The sequence below is a fragment of the Choloepus didactylus genome, chromosome 5 (assembly GCF_015220235.1).
Source record: "Choloepus didactylus isolate mChoDid1 chromosome 5, mChoDid1.pri, whole genome shotgun sequence".
NCBI lineage: Eukaryota > Metazoa > Chordata > Mammalia > Pilosa > Megalonychidae > Choloepus > Choloepus didactylus.
Window position 1 is genome coordinate 28,148,384 of NC_051311.1, and position 20,701 is coordinate 28,169,084.

Sequence of the window (20,701 nt, forward strand, 5' to 3'; positions counted from 1 at the left end):
GTTTATTATTGCCTAAATTAATTGCTGATGATCAGAATTGACTGTAAGCAGATATGTTGTAGTCTTTCTCTTCACCTCTCAGCATTTAACACAATTGACATCCTTTGTGTTTACTCAAATGCCATCTTTCCTTGGCCTCTGTAACACTTGGCTTTCTGGATTTCCTTCTGCATTGCTGGCCATTTCTCCAGCTCTTTTACTGTCTTCTCTAACCAGACATGAAATAAAGGAGTAACACCAGGTTGGTATTCATCCCTTTTTTGTGTCTGTAATCATTTTTTTTTACATGCCATATCATTATTATAGAGGTGGAAGCTCTTGTGAAAGGTAAATGGAGGGAGGCTTCATAGAAGTGATACTTATTTGATTTGGACCTCAAATGATATGATTTTGTTTGTTTTCTGATGACTTTCGATATTTTGCCTTCCCAAAATCAAATCCTAAATAATGTCTTCATTTTTGTGAAACAGAGAAATCATGAAAAAGTTTAGGATTCCCATATATTATCCCCCTCCCAAGACAGTTTTCTCTATTAACATTTTGCAATAAAACGGTACCTTATTTAAAATTGATGAAGTAATAATATTATACTTATACTATTAACTATAGTCCATAGTTTCCATTAGGGTTCTTTGTGTTATACAATTTCTATGGCTATTTTTTAATTTTATTTTTATTCTGGTAATATGGACAACCTAAAATTTTCCATTTTTAAAAATTGTTACTCTACAGTCTTCTTAAGGCCATTGATATGCTATGGTTTCCAAATTTATATCTCCAATACAGTCTTTCCTTCTGAGCTCAAGACCAGTTTATTTGGCTGCTTCCTTGTCATTTTTGTCCTATTGAATATTTCGCTGGGTTCCCTGTCTGTCTAGGTGCTTGAACTGGAGACCTAGATACTATCCTTCTTACTTCCCTCTCCCTCACTCCCCATAAGCAAATACCAGTCCTTTAATTCTAACTTGAAAAATATATCCATTTTGACTGCCATCTTTTAGTCTAAGCCACCATCATTTCCTGTCTAATGCAGTAGATGCCAAATTTTCAAGCCTTAAACTCTCCCTCCACCCCGCCTCCATACATTCTCCACACAACAGCCAGAAAGATCTTTTAAAAACACAATCTTGACTCATCATTCTTGCTTTCCATTGATCTTAGGATAAAGACCAAGAGATAGAATAGTTTATGAGCTCTGAGGCCTTTCCAGGCTTCCAGTATTTCCTTTTATGGTTCCCCTCATTCATTATTCTTCAACTGCAAGTTCTTCAGACTCCCCAGACTGCTTCCTATCTCAAAACCTTCACACATGCTCTTCCTGTTTTGCTGTTTCACACCCTTCAGTGTCTAGCTAACATCTAAATTTAATCTCCCTGTTATAAGCTCTTCAGCTCCATGTTTGTTTTTTATTCATGATGCTTAACTTGTAATTCAGTCTTATTTAAAAAACTGTTTCCCACCTGGACCGTAAACAAGGGCAGCGGTCACGTGAGTGCTGTTTAAGTCTTCTCCTCATGGCTTATTACTGTTCCTAGCACATAGCTGGTGAACAATTCTGTGTTGAATAATTGCTGCATAAAATTTAGCCCACCTTAAATAGTATTCATTTGTTTTAACAGGTTGTCATTCAAAGAAAAACAGACACCTGTTGACAATTCTTTGTAAAAACTAAAGAGAAAGGTACTATTTAAATAAAGACTTTAAAGACTAAAGTCAACAGCATAATTATCTGAGAAACAATTGAGGTGTTGAAGTGAAAAAAGGAATAGGATATCTGTCTTTATTTAATATTCTGGAAATCCTAGAGAGTATAATATGAAAAAAAAAGAGAGAAGTTATACATTGTGTACCAGAAGAGAGAATCATTTTCAGATACAAAATCTCCTACCTGAAAAGCCCAAAATAATCTGAAAGACGTTTGGATTTAACATGTATTTAATAAGGAGCCAGCTATAAAAATTTACAAATCTCCATGTCTTATATATCAATATTAATATTAGAAAATATAATGGAAAAAATCTTAACCATAATAATAGCTTACATTTAAATAAATTATTGCCTAAATTAATTACTGATGATTGGAATTGACTGTAAGTGGATACATTGTAGTCTTTCTCTTCACCTCTCAGCATTTAACATAGTTTTACATCCTTTATCATTCCTCAAATGCCATCTTTCCTTGGCCTCTGTAACACCTTGCTTTCTGGATTTCCTTCTGCATTGCTGGCCATTTCTCCAGCTCTTTTACTGTCTTCTCTAACCAGACATGAAATACAGGAATAACACCAGCAAACTCTGGGCTAGTACCTCCAAAGCGTCAGCAAAACTCGGCTTTCAATGGCCGTCTTCAAAATGTCTCTGTAAGTTGCTGCTCCTCTTCAAAATGTCACTCTCAGTTGCTCTAAGTTCCTCTGTCTGTGAATTCCTTTATGTGACACCAGTGATCCAATTAACACCCATCCTGAATGGGTGGGGTAACACCTCCATGGAAATTATCCAATCAAACATTTCACTCAGTTGATTGAGTCACATCTCCATGGAAACACTCGTTCAAAGGATTCCAATCTAATCAACACTAATACGGTCTGCCTCCACAAACTAGCATCAAAGATAATGGCATTTTGGGGGCCATAATACATCCAAACTGGCACACCTACTTAAATTATTTCCACTGCAGCAGAAAGGAGAAAAAAAAAATCTATAAAATACAGTCATGGTAAGTGTCTTGAGAAATCAAAAGAGAGTTACATTTCCCCAAATTGTACACATGTGCAATAGCAAATAGAAATTAAAGTTGATCCTAAGACTCTACACCTGAAGTCTGACTATTAAATAGTTGGAAAGAAATGGAAAATTCTTTTCATTTCAGTATGATAATCTAAAAAAAGTCACTGTGGAGACAAGTATACAGAAAAGTAAGAAAATATCAATGACCCGTTGTTTTAGTTTCCTAGGCTGTTAAACAAATACCATTAAATGGGTCGAATTAAAGAATGGGAATTTGTTTGCTCATGGTTTTTAGGCCAAGAAACTGTCCAAATCAAGGCATCATCAAAGTGATACTTTCTTCCCGAAAACAATGTTCTGTGATTCTTGGCTCCTCTGCCACATGGCACAGCACGTGATGGCATTTCTTGGGCTCTTCCTTCTCTATTGGGTTCTGTTTCAGCTTCTTGCTTCCTGGGCTTTCTCTGACACACCTTAACTGAGTAGCCTCATCAAAAGTTCCTACTTACAATAGGTTCATGCCCACAGAAATGGATTAAAATTTAAGAACGTTTTCTGTTTTGAACATACAACTTCAAACCACCACAGCCATCATAGTCAAAAGAGTCTTTGGGTGGAATTAAGAAAGAGATTCTTATAGGCATCTCCAATAAAAATTGCCTCAGTACCCTAGGGAGAAGCATGTGATAACTATTATATGAATATTATTTTTACCTTTGCATACATTTATGATTAACCTCTAACTTTTTATGGCTGTGTTTTTTTGGTCTTTGCATACATTTGTTTATGATTAATCTCTAACTTTAAAAAATATCTTTATATTTCCTATTCTTTCTGTTCATATTATGTCTTGAGTCTGGGAAGCAGTGTAGTTTGATTGTTAAAAGCATGATTCTGGAGGCAGACTCCCATGTTCAAATCCCAGTCATGCCACTGTATGACCTTGAGCAAGTTATAAAACTTCTCTGTGCCTCAGGTTCCCCATCTGTAAAATAGAGATACTCATAGCACTTATCTAAAGGTAGTATTAAGAATAAAATAAGATAATACCTGTAAAGTATTCAGGACAAGACCTGGCACATGGTATTACATAATTGTTAGCTATCATGTTTCCCAACCCCTTTACTCAATGTCACATCAGAATGTGGTTAGATTTGTAACCTATCTGTTCCTGGTTCACCAGATTAGGACTACTAAATAGTGTTATTATTTGATATGCAAATTAACTGAAGGTGTCTCTATCAGCCTAATTGTCAAAAGGTGTCTCCCATATTGCACGTCCACCCACCCCTCACTATTCTGAGTTTTCTAGGTCATTGCCACACATTTGTCCCTCAACCTCTCCCACTCCATGCCCACCTCACCATCAGCTTTTGCTGTGATCCTTCTGAGGTTGCAAGTCTGTTGGGCCTATGCCTTACTCCATCCTAGACTTGTTGAAGGGTGTTGCCTACTTTATTCCCTATGGTACAATGAAACAATACAGTATGTTATTGTTATTATTTTTATTTTATTCATTGTAGTATAAAATATATAGAGAAATGTGCCAAATCCCGATTGTTCTGCCTTGATGGGTTTTCACAAACTGAAACATCTATGTAACCAGCCCCCAAACAAAGAAACAACATCAGCATCCAGACTCCTCCTTATGTCCTCTTCTAGTTGCTACCCCTGACCCATAGACTAGCTTTGTCACATTTCAAGCTTTGAATAAATGGTTTCATGCAGTGGGTACTTTTATGTCTGGCTTCTTTTATTCAACATTATATTTGTGAGAGATAATGAAGATTTGGGGATAAGAGAAGCAGAAATACAGAGAGCAACTAACAATCCATACCAGAAGTGGCCACTTTCAAATCCCAAAGGCCTAAATCAGGCTAACTTGTGCCTTAGAATCCAGCCCATTTCCAAAGAACCAGTGCTTCTAGCATCTTCTCTCAAAGAATTCCAGGCCCTGGGGAAAAGTACATCTAGCCCAAAAAGAGATCCTGCCTCATTCCAAGACCCACCTTCTCCTTATATTCTTACCCAGAAATAAACTGCTTGGCATGAAACCTTAATTCTCGTTGGATGGTAGGCCTCCACCACCACCCAAAGTCCAGGTTTGATCTCCACAGTTTATGTAGCTGCCAGCACATTTCCCAAAGTCTTGTTCAGTTTTAAATAACTCCTTATGAGGGACACCACAGACCAGGCCAAGTGACATGACAGCAATGCCAATCCAAGTGTTTCCCTTTAACGTGTGTTAGAAACCACGGTCTCCATCTCCCTTGGATCAGACCATGGTCTCAGTTCCCAATCTCTTGTGAGAACAGTGAAACTCACACACTTCTCTGGAATCTAAATATAAACTGGGTAAAATGGAGGAAAACATTCCTCTAGTGCTGCCAAGGCTATTCTCAAATAGGACACATGTTTTGTATTACTTCACTGCCTCAGGGCTAACCTGAGAAATAATAAAGAGGTATTCATTTTCTTGAAGTGAGAGAGACAGAAGGGGCCCATGTGAACAAAGGGAGGGCCTATCAAGCTTGAAGTCCAGTTTCCACAATAAAAGATAGAAGCTAATTACAGCAATTTTTCAAATTAAAAAAAAAAAAATGGAGGGTATCATCCTCACTTGGCTCTGTTACATGTGGGTAACCTCACTTCAATTTGATGAATAATTTGTTCCTTTTTTGTTGCTACTTTGTTTTCCTTTCTAACAAATCTTTAATATCAAATAATGTCTCTGTTTTGCCAAAGATTCTATTCTACTTGTCTATGGTCTTGCAAGCTGTTTCAGTGACTAAATTGAAAGGCTAAGCTGTTTATTTATGAGTATTTTAACATAATTTAAATAAAACATAGCACCATAAGCTCCTTGGATCACTTTTTATGCAATAATTCTTCCAAAAACTTACCCAGTGATTGTGCACTGAAAATGTCTCATAAGTCTTTTAATATGTAAATGCTTTAAACACTAGCAACAGTGACTGACAAAATATTTTTTAAAGGCAGGAGAGCACTGTAAAGTCTTTTCATTTTTCTCATCAAGTATAGGAAATAGCTTCGGGGAATTTTTTGTTATATGTTAAGAGACATACAACTGAACTTTGTTACTTCATCCAATTTAATCATCTCTGTTTTTTGATAGGAGTTTAATCTTTTCACATTATTTCTGTAATCTTACTTGATGTTTTGTATTTACGCTTTTCCTTTGCTTCCATACTCTTCTTTCCTTCCATCTTTGAACTGATAGAGTTTAATATATGTTTTTTTCTCCGTTAGTTTGGAAGCCCTAGGTTGTATTATTTTAGCAGTTACTCTGAATATGTCTACATAATAATTATCCATAATTTTTTTCTAAAAATCCAAAATCATTCAGTCCTGTCCTTCCAAACACAAAGGGTCTTAGATACTGTAACTATCCATCTTATTTCTAGAGTTTTAGTTTCAGTCTTTTTCAATACAATTATACTCATATTCACTGATACACTTTATCAGTTTTTGTGCTCATCTTTGTTTCTTGGATTCCATCCTTCCCTTGGGTTGACTTTCCTTCTTTAATAATTATTTTAGTAAAGATCTGTGGGTTCAAACTCTCTTGATCTTTGTAGGACTGAAAATTTCTTTATTTTGCCTTTCATTTTAATATTTGGTTAGCTGGTTATAAAATTCTAAGTTGACAGTTATTTTTCTTCAGTCTTTGTCTTCTGGCCTTTACTATTGATGATTATCCTACATATCTAAATCTTACACCTCCTCTTTTCTCTATGGAAGGTTTTAAGGCTTAAAAAAAACACTTAATGTTCTACAATTCCACCTTAATGCTCCTAGATATGGATTCATATTAATTAACTCTTGTATTTACTTGGAGTATACTTTCAATCTTAAAAATCACATCTTTTATCAATTCTGGAAAATTTTTAGATATTGCTTTAACAGATATATCTTTTTCAGCAATCCCTCCACTTCACTCCTCTGGAACTCCTAATAGATATATGTTGTAGCATCTCAGTTTTTTTGCCATGTCTGTTAACTGCTGTTTCATATGCTTTATTTTTTTTTAATTTTTCTGTGCTGGACTGTGGTTCAACTCCTCAGTATTGGGTTCCGATTCACCAATCCATCCTTCTATTCTTTCTGGTATAGAGTTTATCTCAACTATTATTTTTTTATTTCAAGACTATATTTTTAATTTTCAAAATTTTTAATTGATTACATTTCCTAACTACCTGTTCTTGTTTTATTCATGCTTGTTTTTGTTTGGTGATTTCTTGCCCTATATAAATGAATGTAATTCCTTGATCTCTTAGAATATCCAAACTATAATTATTTAAACTATTTTTCAGACAATCCAAATTCATATTCTGATTGCTAATTTTTCTTGCTGTCCTTCCTGGTATTAGATTTCTTCACATGTTTTTAAATATTGACTGGAAAATCTCCTTTTGAATAGGCGTTCGCTCACTCTGTTTCTCCCCATCACTTGTTTCTCCCTCTCTTCCTTATCTCTATACTCATCCTCAATCTACCCTCCCCCAGTCTTTGCCGTTCTAGCCCCTGGTCCAGAACCAGGTCTTAAAATTACATTTTGAGACGACAACCCCTTCATGATATTTCAGATTTTCATATAGCGGGTCCAGTTACCAAGTCAGAGGAAACTTTATTTAGTTCCTGTTAAGGAGTTTATATGTTGCCCTCCATTCTCCCTAGACCCATGGCTTTCTATAAATCTTTAGCACTAGGCACTAAGTTGATGACCGTTTTTCAGCTTCTTTTCCTGGATTGGGAGATCCCACTCCAATCTCTGGCATCAGTCAGGAGCTCAGATCTATTCTGTTTCCAGTGGAGCATTTTACATCCCTATTGCCCCAAAGGAGCCACATTTCTGGCTGCAAGTGCCTGTTGGTGACCAGCAGACCTGTGGCTTCAGTACAACTTTCTGCTTTGCGTCTCTGTTCCATTTATGGTCCACATGGCCCGTTTATGCATTTTAGGTTTTCTCTTTTTATATTTTTCCTTTCATAGTATGTGTTTGGAGCAGAGGAAGTGAGTGGAAGCATGAATTCACTGTACCATCATACCCAAAAGTCTTTATATATATATGTAATATGTGCAAAAAAAAAGTAACCAGCATGGGAAACTTACTAAGTTAACCGGGCAGGTCTTCTATAGTAGGTAATTTGAAAAGTAGCCTTAATTCCACCAGGTGGTGCTACAGTCACTGATGTTATATTTAGGATTTTAAAGCCCTAAGGTTTGATGATCAACTAGATCTCATTAATTTCTGTGTAGTATTAAACAGTTTTAGAGCTGGAAGGAACCATGTAGTTATTTTTGCTCTCTCTCTCATTTTCCAGTTGAAGAACAAGGCTCATTAAAAAAAATGATTTGACCAAGGTCTCACAGCTAATAACAGAGCCAATGTGGCAAGAACATAAGTAAATTCCACCAATGTGCTTTATAGACTTATCAGAATAATGAAATCTTTAATTAGATAATTGCTCCTTCTAAACTATAGGTGCAACCAAATCTAAACACTACAAAATAATTACATTAAAATAATTCTCAGTAAGATTAAATGGGTTAATGAGCCATTCCTTTCAGTTGTTATGTTACTAAACTGTGTCTCAATATCACAAAAATATCTGGACCATTCCTTGAACTTAATTAATTAACAACTAATAATGATTATAGTTTCTTTACTCTTTCATAAGTGAATTTACAGAAAAATAGCCAAAAGAATATGAGAGAATGAATATGTGACATAAAATTATAAAAGAAGACATATAGCATTTTTTTAATTTGGCTAAGATAAGACTAAATTTTGAGCCACATAAGATAGATGCTTTTAAAATTTATATTCCTGGAAAAGGTTATAAAGGCAAGTCTTACTTTTATTTAGAAAGCATGTTATGAAAGGAGCTTTCATTCATTCCTGGCTAAGGGATCAGGGCCCATGTATTTAATAGAAATTACTAGTAGATGTAAACAAATGTAAATGATATATCTGTGAACTCTTAAAAAGACAAACTGTGTTCCCTGGCACTTCTTTTTCACCTCCCACTTATTCATTAGCTTATTGCCAACTAATTTCTACTGAATTTAGTAATTCCACTGAAATTACTCTCACTGAGGTCACTACTAATTGCCATGTCCAAAGGACATCCATCCTTCCATCCACTCACTCAGTGAGCACCTACTAAATGCCGGGGACTATGCTAAATGTTGGGATACAGAGTCCCGTGGGGAAGACACACAAAATTTTTTTTAAATACTGAAAGAGATTTCTGAAAAAGTGGGGATTCAGTGTCTTTGAGAAAATTACATTTTAGCTGAGATCAGGAAGGCATGTGAGGTTTATATAGGGGAGAGTGAATTTTTCAAGTAGATGGAATAGGACTTTAAATCTACTAGGCGAGGAGAAGCATAGAGGACTTAAAAGAGATTTGCAGAGCACAATGGATGATGCAGAGGGCACTCGGAAAGTGACATCAGCTGAGGCTGGAGAGGCAGACAGGAACTGTGCATTTAGGGCTTTGGAGGATGAGTTGTATTTTTATATTTATCTTTTTAAAAAAAAAAGGCTTAAAATGTATTTTAATAAGTTGATGCTGCATTACTGCTCCATTTCTCAGAAAAACTCCAAATTTAAGGTATCAGAGACAAATCAAACATGATACACCAATAAAAAATGCATGGCATAACTACCTAAGATAGGCAAGGCTAAGAGCTACTGTCAGACCTTCAGCATATAGCAACCCTGTTCCCAAGATTATACTAAGCCTATCAAGAAAAGCTGTGAACAGCAACATCATAGACACAGAAAGGGTCATTCCTGGGCAGTCCTTACCCAAGAAAAAGACGGATGCAAGTTAACACAAGATATTTTTAAAGATATACTAAAATGAAAACCTATGAGAAAATTTCTTTAGGACATGAAGGGGTAATGTATGGGATGTAACAGAACCGTATGTATGCTGTCTGCGATCTCTGTGGACATTTACCTGAATTCTGACCTGGGAGTGAATGGAATAAAGGGGCTAAGATCGCTGGGTGATATTTGGTTTTTGTGGTATATATGGCAGTGTCTCAGGTTGGGGGGGCAGGGGGTATAAGGATATGAAAGCAAACAGAACAAGATGGACAAAGAATGGAATGATCAAGATTAATGGGACTCTAACTGAATCCATTTTTACCATGGTTCCCCCCAGGCCCTCAACATCAATAACATTTGAGACTTCAGGAATGCACCACACAGAACTGATTTGTTAAATAATATACCACACTGAACTGATCTGTTAAATACCACCCTCCCTCCATTGCCCTAGGTCTCCCTAGAGTAGTACAAAAAGGGAAAACCTAACTATTGGGAGGAATCCCTAACATTCTTCCAGGGTAGAATTCTGGCTAGTCCAAAATGGGTCCTTCTTTTCAGGGTTTGGGAAACTAGACACTGCAACTTCATTAGTATTGGCAACGTTTGTTTGAAGCAAATTCAGTTACAGGAGCTGCAGGGTTGAATGCAGGAGGGGTTCCACCAATTGCCCCAATTCCTTCCATTGTAGCAGCTTGGCCAAAGCGTTCAGTTGTTGGTGGGGTCAATCCCAAGGTTCCATCTGGCATCATAGTGGCTGGTCCTGGAGGAGTTGGAATACCAGCTGGCTCAGGAGCAGGGGGCATGGCACCTCTGTTGTTTATGCCCATAGCACCTCCCACAGCCATCGGGCCCATCTGTATCTCCTGCTCTCTCGCATCAGGGAAGGTTCCCTGGAATCCTTCCTGCTGTCCTCGCATCATTTCCTCCTGTTGCCATCACATTTCTTCCTCACGGCACCTGCGCTCCTCCTCCTGCCTGAGCTCCAGTTGCTTTTGTTTTTGCACCTCTTGGTTGTGCAGCTCCTCCATCCTCTGAAGTTCTTCTTGGCTCCTCATAAACTCCTGCCTCATTAGCATGACCTGGTGCTCATGGCAAGCAGCCTCCATCTCCATTTCCAGTTTCTCATAAGCTCCCTTGATGTTGCGGTCCACTTGGTCCTGCTGCTGCTTCTCCATCTCAATGAGTGCCTTCCAGTGCATGGCATATCATACTCCAAAGAACCAGGTTGTGCAAATCTTTGTGGCTGTTCTTGCTCCTTGTGAAATTGCTGTTTCTTTATAACCAGCTTCTCTGGAAGTCCCTCTTCATCATCTAACTGGTCCATGGGCTCCACAGTCACAGGTTGAGGAAATGTGGTTAGCAGGAAGGAGCCTTCACTGCATCTGTCCAGAGCTTTCCAAGCAGCTGGCTTCCCCGAGAACTCAACAATGCCTTTTCCTGAGGGCCTTCCTCGATCACCCACAATGACTACAGCCCTCTCCACCTGACCAAACACAGAAAAGGCCTCCTCCAGCAATTCGTTGGACACATACTGAGGAAGGTTTCTGACCGTAAGGGATGCACTATGGCAGGCCAATTACACAAGCAACTGCTTTCCATGGAGTGGCATGTTGTCGAGCTCCACTTTGGCAATCTCTGCTAGCGTTCGTGTTTCCAAGCAGATAAAGCCAAAGCCTTTATCCTTATGAATGAAGATCTCACCTGCTTTCCCATATATTTCAAGTAGTTTCCTCATTTCCTCTTCAGTGATGTCAGGAGGAAGACTGCCCACAAAGAGACAGCTACATTGGGTGAAGGTCTTCTCTCCTGGTTTCCTCAGATTCTTCAGGTCAATAGTCAAGCCTTCATTTTGGCTGCTGGCCTGTTGCCCATTTGCAGGTATAGGTGTGGTGGCTGCTGCTGTTGTTGCTGTGGGTGGTACTGTGGGTGGTGATGCTGATGATGCTTCCTTGGAGTAGGGTTTTGCTTCTCCAGGTTAAAGGTTTTTGCTCTGCATTTCTGTCCCTCAACTTTGATTGGAGAAGGCAACCAAGTGTCTCCCAAGTCCCCTCTAATCTGGACTTCTCCTCTATTATCTGTTCTCTTCTCAGAGTAATGGTGACCTTTATATTTATCTTAAAAGTAGTGAAAGTGTACTGATGTTTATAACCAAGGGTTTGACAATGGTCTGATTTCCATTAAGAACAAATCATTGTAGGTGCATCATTTACTAAAAAGAAGGTGGACTGTATTTAGGGGAAGATGGCAGATAGGAAGCTACAGCACTCACTCCCCCTCCCTGATGGGGGTGAAGGCAGTAAAAGTTCAAAGACTCAGGACCCCCTTCAGGCTGGGGGAAAAGTTTGCTGAAGAGGGCCATCTGCTGGGCAGGCCAGGAAAGTGTAGCTTTCGGAAGCCATCAAAAAGGCTCTGGGACATCTTTCCTGACCCTCTTCCCAGGGCTCTCTGGAGCTGGTCTGCACCTGCTTCATGGGTCCCTGGAACTGTTTTGGCTGGGAAATACTGACTTGGGAAAATCCTCTCCAGGGTGACTCTCCTCCCAGAATTTGCCCTCCAGGCAAAAGCAGCTAGAGGTAATGGACGGAAGGTAAAAGGAAAAAAAAAAAAAAAAAAACAGCTACAGAGGAAAAACAAAAACAAACAGAACCAATCAAGATTCCTGGAGAAGGAACCAAGGAAAGGAAGTTTTCACCAGGAGGGAAACAATTGCACAAATAGAGCAATCTTAAAGATTGTACTGCATACCCAAAGAAAGAATCAAAAGAAGAGGGGCCAAAAAAATCTGATCAGTTAAACACAGTCAATTCTAAAGGTCCAGAATAAGTTGAACCAAGTGTCAAAGAAGAGCCTCAACAAAAAGCCAATCAACAATAAAGCCTCAGATGAAACAGAGAAACTGATGTTCAGAGTAAACTCATCAAGATAATCAGATTTTTAAAAATTAAAATCCATACTAAGAAACAAGAAGATATGGCCCAGTCAAGGGAAAAAATTAAAACTTCAGAGGAGACAAAGAATTTGGAACAACTTATGAAAGAAGTTCAAGGTGATGAAGGAAAATATTGCTAAAGAGATAAAGGATATTAGGAAGACTTTGAGCATAAAGCATTTGAAAATATAATTAGAAAAATAACAGAAATTATGGGGATGAAATGTAAAATAGAAGAGATTTAAACTACACTAGAGGCAGACAAAAGCATATTTGAAAAGGCAGAAGAAAGAATCAGTGAATTAGAAAATAGAACAATCAAAATCTTAGGGACAGAAGACCAGACAGAGAAAACAATGGAAAAAATTGACCAGGGTCTCAGGAAATTGAATGGAAGCATGAAGCACACAAACATACATGTTATGGGTATCCAACAAGGAGAAGAGAAGGGAAACAGGGCAGAAGAATATTTGAGGAAATAATGGCTGAAAACTTCCCAACTCATATGAAAGACATAAATATACATGTCCAAGAAGTACAATGTACTCCAAACAATATAAATCCTAATAGACCTACTCTGACACATATGATAATCAGAATGTCAAATGCCAAAGATAAGGAGAAAATCCTGAAAGCAGCAAGAGAAAAGCAATTCATCTTATACAAGAGATCCTCAATAAGATTAAGTGCCAAATTCACATCAGAAACCACGGAGGCGATAAGAATCACCCTCAAAGAACCTCTTTTTTGCTCAGATGTGGCCTCGCTCTCTCAGCCAACTCTGCAGGTAAACTCACTACCCTCTCCCCTACATGGCCCATGTCTCCCAGGGGTATAAATGTCCCTGGCAACGTGGGACATGTCCCAGGGATGAGCCTGAGCCTGGCATCATAGGACTGAGAAAACCTTCTGAATCAAAAGGGGAAAGAGAAATGAAACAAAATAAAGTTTCAGTGGCTGAGAGATTTCAAATGGAGTCGAGAAGTCATTCTGGAATTATTCTTATGCATTATATAGATATCCCTTTTTACTTTTTTAGTGTATTGGAATAGCTAGAAGGAAATACCTGAAACTGTTGAACTGAAACCCAGTATCCTTGATTCTTGAAGATGATTGTATAACTATATAGCTTACATGGTATGACCATATGATTGTGAAAACCTTGTGGCTCACACTCTCTTTATCTAGTTTATGGACAGATGAGTAGGAAAATGGGGACAAAAAGTAAATGAATAGTTGGGGTTGGGAAGTGGGGTATGAGATGTTTTGGGTGTTCTTTTTTACTTTTAATTTTTATCTTTATTCTTATTTTTATTGTTTGGAGTAATGAAAATGTTCAAAACTTGATTGTGGAGATGAATGCACAACTATATGATGATACTTTGATTGATTGTATACTTCAGATGATTGTATGGTATATGAATATAACTCAATAAAATTGCATTTAAAAAAGAAAAGAAAGAAACCATGGAGGCAAGAAGGGAGTGGTATGGTATATTTAAGATGCTTAAAGAGAAAACCTGCCAGCCAAGAATTCTTTATCCAGCAAAACTGTCCTTCAAATATGAGAGAGAGATTAAAATAGTCACAGATAAACAGAAACTGAGAGAGTTTGTCAACAAGAGACCACCCCTACAAGAAATACTAAAGGGAGTTCTGCAGGCTGAAAGGAAAAGACAGGAGACAGAGGCTTGGAAGAGAGTTTAGAAATGAAGATTATCAGTGAAGATAACTAAATGGGTGAAGAGAAAAATAAGATATGACATATAAAAGCCAAAGAATAAAATGGTTGAAATAAGTACTGCCTTTACAGAAATAACATTGAAATGTTAATGGATTAAACTCCAAATCAAAAGACATAGATTGGCAGAAAGGACAAAAAAAGTATGATCCATCTATATACTTTCAACAAGAGACTCACCTTATATCCAAGGACACAAATAGGTTCAAAGTGAAAAGTTGGAAAAAGATATTCCATGCAAATGGTAACCAAAGAAAAAGCTAAGGTAGCTATACCAACTTTGGACAAAATAGACTTTAAATGCAAAACTGTCATAAGAGACAAAGACAATTAATATATTTTCTATGTATTAATGAAAGAGTAATCCACCAAAAGAAAGAACAACCATAAATATTTATGCATGTAACCAGGGTGCCCCAAAATACATGAGGCAGACACTGGTGAAACTGAAAGGAGAAACAGACATTTCTACAATAATAGTAACAGATGGAGAATGGGAAAATTCACAAATATATGGTGGTTAAATGATACACTCTTAAACAATCTGTGAGTCAAAGAAGAAATTGCAAGAGAAATTAGTAAATATCTCAAGACGAATGAAAAGGAGAACACAACATATCAAAGCTTATGGGATATAGCAAAGGCAGTGCTGAGAGAGAAATTTATAGCCCTAAATGGCTACATTAAAATAGAAGAGCTAAAATCAAAGAACAAACTGCACACCTGGAGGATCTAGAAAAAGAATAGCAAACTAATCCAAAAGCAAGCAGAAGGAAACAAATAACAAAGATTAGAGCAAAAGTAAATGAAATTGAGAACAATAAATTGAGAACAAAGAAAAACATTAGAGAGAATTAAAAAAACAAAAAGATGGGTTTTTGAGATGATCAATAAAATTGACATACACTTAGTGAGACTGACAAAGAAAAAATGAGAGAAGATGCAAATAAATAAAATCAGAAATAAAAAGGGGGACATTATTACTGACCTCATAGAAATAAAAAGGATCAAAAGAGGATACTACGAATAACTGTATATCAACAAATTAGACAACTTAGATGAAATGGACAAATTCCTAGAAACACATGAACAACCTACACAGGCTCTAGAAGAAATAGAAGATCTCAACAGACCAATTACAAGCAAAGAGATTTAATCAGTCATCAAAAACTTCCAACAGAGAAAAGTCCAGGACCAGATGTCTTCACAGGTGAATTCTACCAACCACACAGAGAAGAATTAATACAAATCCTGCTCAAATGCTTCCAAAAACTAGAAGAGGAGAGAATACAACCTTACTCATTCTATAATGCCAACAACACCCTAATACCAAAGCCAGATAAAGATATTACCAGAAAAGAAAATAATAGACCAATTTCTTTAATGAATATAGATGCAAAAATCATCAACAAAATACTTGTAAATTGAATCCAACAGCCCATTAAAAGAATAATACACCATGATCAAGTGCGTTTATTCCTAGGTATGCAAGGGTGGTTCAACACAAGAAAATCAATTAATGTAACACACCACATTAACAAATCAAAGGGGGAAAATCTACATGATCATCTTGTCACTGAAAAGGCATTTGACAAAAGCCAGCATCCTTTCTTGATAAAAACACTTTGATAAAAACATAGAGAAACTTTCTTAACATGATAAAGGGTCTATATGAAAAACCCACTGCTAAAATTATACCCAATGGTGAAAGACTGCAAGCTTTCCTTTTAAGATCGGGAACAAGACAAGTTATGGCCACTGTCACCACTATTAATCAACATTGTGCTAGAAATTCTAGCTAGAGCAGTAAGAGAAGACAAAGAAATAAAAGGCATTTATATTGGAAAGGAAGAAGTAAAACTTTCACTATCTGCAGATGACGTGATCCTATATACACAAAGTCCCAAACAATCTACAGCAAAGCTACTGGAGCTAATAAGCAAGTTCAGCAAATTAGTAGGACACAAGATCAACATGCAAAAATCAGTAGTGTTTCCACTGGTGTTTATGGAGAGAGTATGCATGATTTGCAATGGGTGGAGGTGGCCCAAGTGTACATCAACTGAGGTACAGAATGGTGAACTGTTGTGTGTGCATAAATGGAATACTGAGCAACTGTGAGAAGGTGTGAAGCTGTGAGACATGCAACGAGGTGAATGAACCTGTAGACAGCATTTTGAGTGAACTACACCAGAAACAAAGGCAAACACTATAATGCCTCACCAATGTGGACTAACTACAATGTGTAAACTCAAAATTGAACCTGAGAGCACAGCTTATTAGGGGAACGCGTATTGTAATGGTCCCTAGATTTTAAGCTCTTACAACAGTCACATCTATTCCTGAATTGTAATGGCTATCTCCAGATTTCAAGATGCTGATCCCTTTGTGTATAACCTGATCAATCCCTGGAACTTTGGGTATCTGTGTGACACCTGGAACTCAGAGCTAGAACTTGGCAGATATGAATGTCAGTATTGGCACATATAGCAACTGTTTAAAAAGCTGAAAAAGAGTCCAGATTTCAGCTAGAGATATGAATGAAGCAGATGTGGTTAGGACTAGGGCAAATCAGGCCAAAGGGTAAAGGACAATACTGACTGTGCTTTAAAACTTCAAATTCCATGTGGGACCAAGGGAAGAGATGTTTAGTTGGTGCACGTTCTATATTTCCTAAACAATTTAACTTGTACAGTTCGTTCAAATACCTTAAGTACATGGAACTTTTAATAGGAAGTGAGACCTGGTAGGTTTGCATAGGTTAGTGTGAAATAGCGACACATCCCAAAGTAATTTGGGCAGAGAATAAAAATATATATGCAGGGACCCCCTGAGGAGCTGGGGGAAAATGCAGAGGTGTTGGGCTTCCTCACCTGGGTTGTTGCTGATGTTCTCACAAACATTGAGGACTGGCGATTTGATGTGCTGATTCCTTTATCATGGGACTTGCACTAATGAAGCTCGTTACTGCAAAGGAGAGGCTAAACCTGCTTATAATTGTGCCTAAGAGGCTCCCCCTGAGTACCTCTTTGTTGCTCAGATGTGGCCCTCTCTTTCTAGCTAAGCCAACTTGGCGGGTGAACTCACTGCCCTCCCCCTACGTGGGATCTGACTCCCAGGGGTGTAATTCTCCCTGGCAACACAGGATATGACTCCCAGGGATGAATCTGGACCTGACTTTGTGGGATTGAGAACATCTTCTTGACCAAAAGGGGGATGCGAAATGAAACGAAATAAAGTTTCAGTGGCTGAGAGATTCTAAATGGACTCGAGAGGTCACTCTGGTGGGCATTCTTATGCACTATATAGATAACCTTTTCTAGGTTTTAATACACTGAAATAGCTAGAAGTAAATACCTGAAACTATCAAACTGCAACCCAGTAGCCTTGACTCTTGAAGATGATTGTATAGCAATGTAGCTTATAAGAGGTGACTTTGTGATTCTGAAAGCCTTGTGGATCATACTCTGTTTATCCAGTGTATGGATGGACAAGTAGCAAAAAGGGGACAAAAAGCTAGGTGAAAAATAGGGTGGGGGGTGATTTGTGTGTTCTTATCTACTTTTATTTTTTACTCTTATGTTCACTTTTTCTGGTATAAGGAAAATGTTCAAGAAATGGATTGGGGTGATGAATGCACAACTATATGATGGTTGTACACTTTGGATGATTGTGTGGTATGTGAATATATCTCAATAAAATTTAATAAAGAAAAATCAGTAGTGTTTCTATACACTACTAATGAGAAACCTGAGGAGGAGATCAAGAAGAATATTCTATTTACAATAGCAACTAAAAGAATCAACTATCTAGGAATAAATTTAGCCAAGGATGTAACGGACTTGTACTCAGAAAACTACAACACATTGCTTAAAAAAAATCGAAGAAGACCTAAATAAATGGAAGGACATTCCATGTTCATGAATTGGAAGACTAAATATAAATTAAGATGTCAATTCTATCCAAATTGATCTACAGATTCAATGCAATCCCAATCAAATTTCCAAAGGCCTACTTTGCAGAAATGGAACAGCCAAATTTCAAAATTATTAGGAAGTGTAAGAGGCCCTGAAGAGCCAAAAATTTCTTGAAAAAGAAGAACAAAGTTGGAGGACTCAGATTTCCTGACTTTAAAACATATTATAAAGCTATGGTGGTCAAAACAGCATCTACTGGCATAAAGATAGATATATGGACCAATGGAATTGAACTGAGTCTTCAGAAATAGAGCCTTGATATTTGACAAGGCTGTCAAGTCCATCGAACTGGAACAGAACAGTCTTTTCAACAAGTGGTGCTGGGAGAGCTGGATATTGATATGCAAAAGAAAGAAAGAGGACCTTTATCTCACAACTTATACAAAAATTAACTGAAAATGGATCAAAGACATAAATATAAGATCCAGGACCCTAAAACTCCTAGAAGAAAGATCTTGTAATAGGCAATGTTTTCTTAGACTTTACACCCAAAGCATAAACAACAAAAGGAAAAATAGATAAATTGGACCTCTTCAAAATTAAAAACTTTTGTGCTTCAAAGAACTTTGTCAAGTAAGTGAAGAAGAAACCTATAAAATGAAAAAAAAAATATTTTGAAACCACATATCCAATAAGGGTTTAATATCCAGAATATATAAAGAAATCCTACAACTCAATAACACCAAAAAGACAAACAACCCAATTTAAAAATGGGCAAAACACTTGAATAGACATTTTTCCCAAAAAGGAAATACAAATGGCTAAAAAGATGCTCAACATCACTAGCTATTAGGGAAATTCAAATCAAAACCACAATGCAATATCATTTCACACCTACTAGAATGGCCACTATTAAACAAACAGAAAACTACAAGTGTTGAAGAGGATGTGTAGAAATAGGAACACTCATTCACAACAGATGGGAATGTAAAATGGTGCAGATGCTGTGGAAGACAGTACAGCAGTTCCTCAGGAAATTAAGTTTAGAATTGCCTGATGATCTGCAATCTTGCTGCTAGGTACATACCCAGAAGAAATGAAAACAGGGATGTAAACAGACATTTGCACACCGATGTTCATAGTGGCATTATTCACAATTGTTAAACGATGGAAGCAACCCAAGTGTCTGTCAACTGATGAATGGATAAACAAAATGTGGAACATACATGTGATGGAATATTATTCAGCTATACAAAGGGATGAAGGGGGTTTCTTCTCCCAATCTTCCCACTGCCCTATTCAAAGCTAAACTTGAGGCTCTTGCCCACCCAGCTAGCATTGCTTTCACCATGGCCCTCAGTGATGCTGATATGTAAAAGCAGATTAAGCACATGATAACTTTCATTGAACAAGAAGCTAATGAGAAGGCAGAAGAAATAAATGCAAAAGCAGAAGAGTTTAACATCAAGAAAAGTCGTCTTGTGCAAACCCAAAGACAGAAGATTACGGAATACTATAAGAAGAAAGAAAAGCAGATTGAGCAGCAAAAGAAGATTCAGATGTCCAATTTGGTGAATCAAGCCAAGGCTCAAAATCCCCAGAGTCAGAGATGACCTTATCACAGACCTACTACACGAAGCAAAGCAGAGACTCAGCAAGGTGGGAAAAGATACAACCAGGTACCAAGTGCTGCTGGGTGGACTGGTCCCCAGGGTTTGCACCAGTTGCTGGAGCCCTGAATGATTATTTGTTGCAAGAAACAGGATTTCCTTCTGGTAAAGGCTATGGTGCAAAAAGCAATTCCTATGTACAAGATTACCACCAAAAAAAGATGTTGATGTTCAAATTGATCAGGAGGCCTATCCACCTGAGGATATGACTGGTAGCATTGAGATCTATAGTGGAGATTGTAAAATAAAGGTTTCTAATACTCTAGAAAACCAGCTGGATCTCATAGCCCAGCAGATGATGCCAGAAGTGTGAGGAGCCTTGCCAACAGGAAGTTTTTGGACTAAGACTTTGGGAGGTGGAATTCATTACACCCTTCTGCTGCGATGATGTGGAAGTTTCTGATATTTGAAGAACCATGATTACCTGTGTTACCTCCTCTTTGCTGTTCTAATATTGTTTCTGTACTTATCAGTGGAATACCCTTCTATAGCTCATGCCCCTGGCCTAATTGTTAACAGTGGAAGAAAGTCTCTTTTAAAATGATCAGGAGCCTATCTCTGGTTCATTTAAAAGTAATACAACTCTCAGTTGGTTCTGCAGCATGGAGGGGGAGGGATTGGATGATGGTTGCATGAACTTCCCTGAGTCTTCTGCTCTTCTCCATCTTATCTAGTCTAGAGAATGATGTATCTGGTATGCTCTGTCTTTTAGGTCTAAAATGCATGTGGGGCATGCATTCCATCCAGATGTAGTAGCTTCATCATTACTTGTTTGGGCCTAGAAGTTTTCCTTATCTCCAAATGTGATTTAAAATATAAGCCATGAATATACTTCGTTGATTAAAACAAACG

The 20,701-nt window shown here is 37.6% G+C and overlaps 2 pseudogenes; one reads left to right on the top strand and one right to left on the bottom strand.

The window, feature by feature from the left end:
• Positions 1-10,179: 10,179 nt before the first annotated feature.
• On the bottom strand, positions 10,180-11,342 carry LOC119533854 (annotated as a pseudogene).
• Positions 11,343-19,528: 8,186 nt separating this feature from the next.
• Positions 19,529-20,194, top strand: LOC119533855 (annotated as a pseudogene).
• The last annotated feature ends 507 nt before the right edge of the window (positions 20,195-20,701 follow it).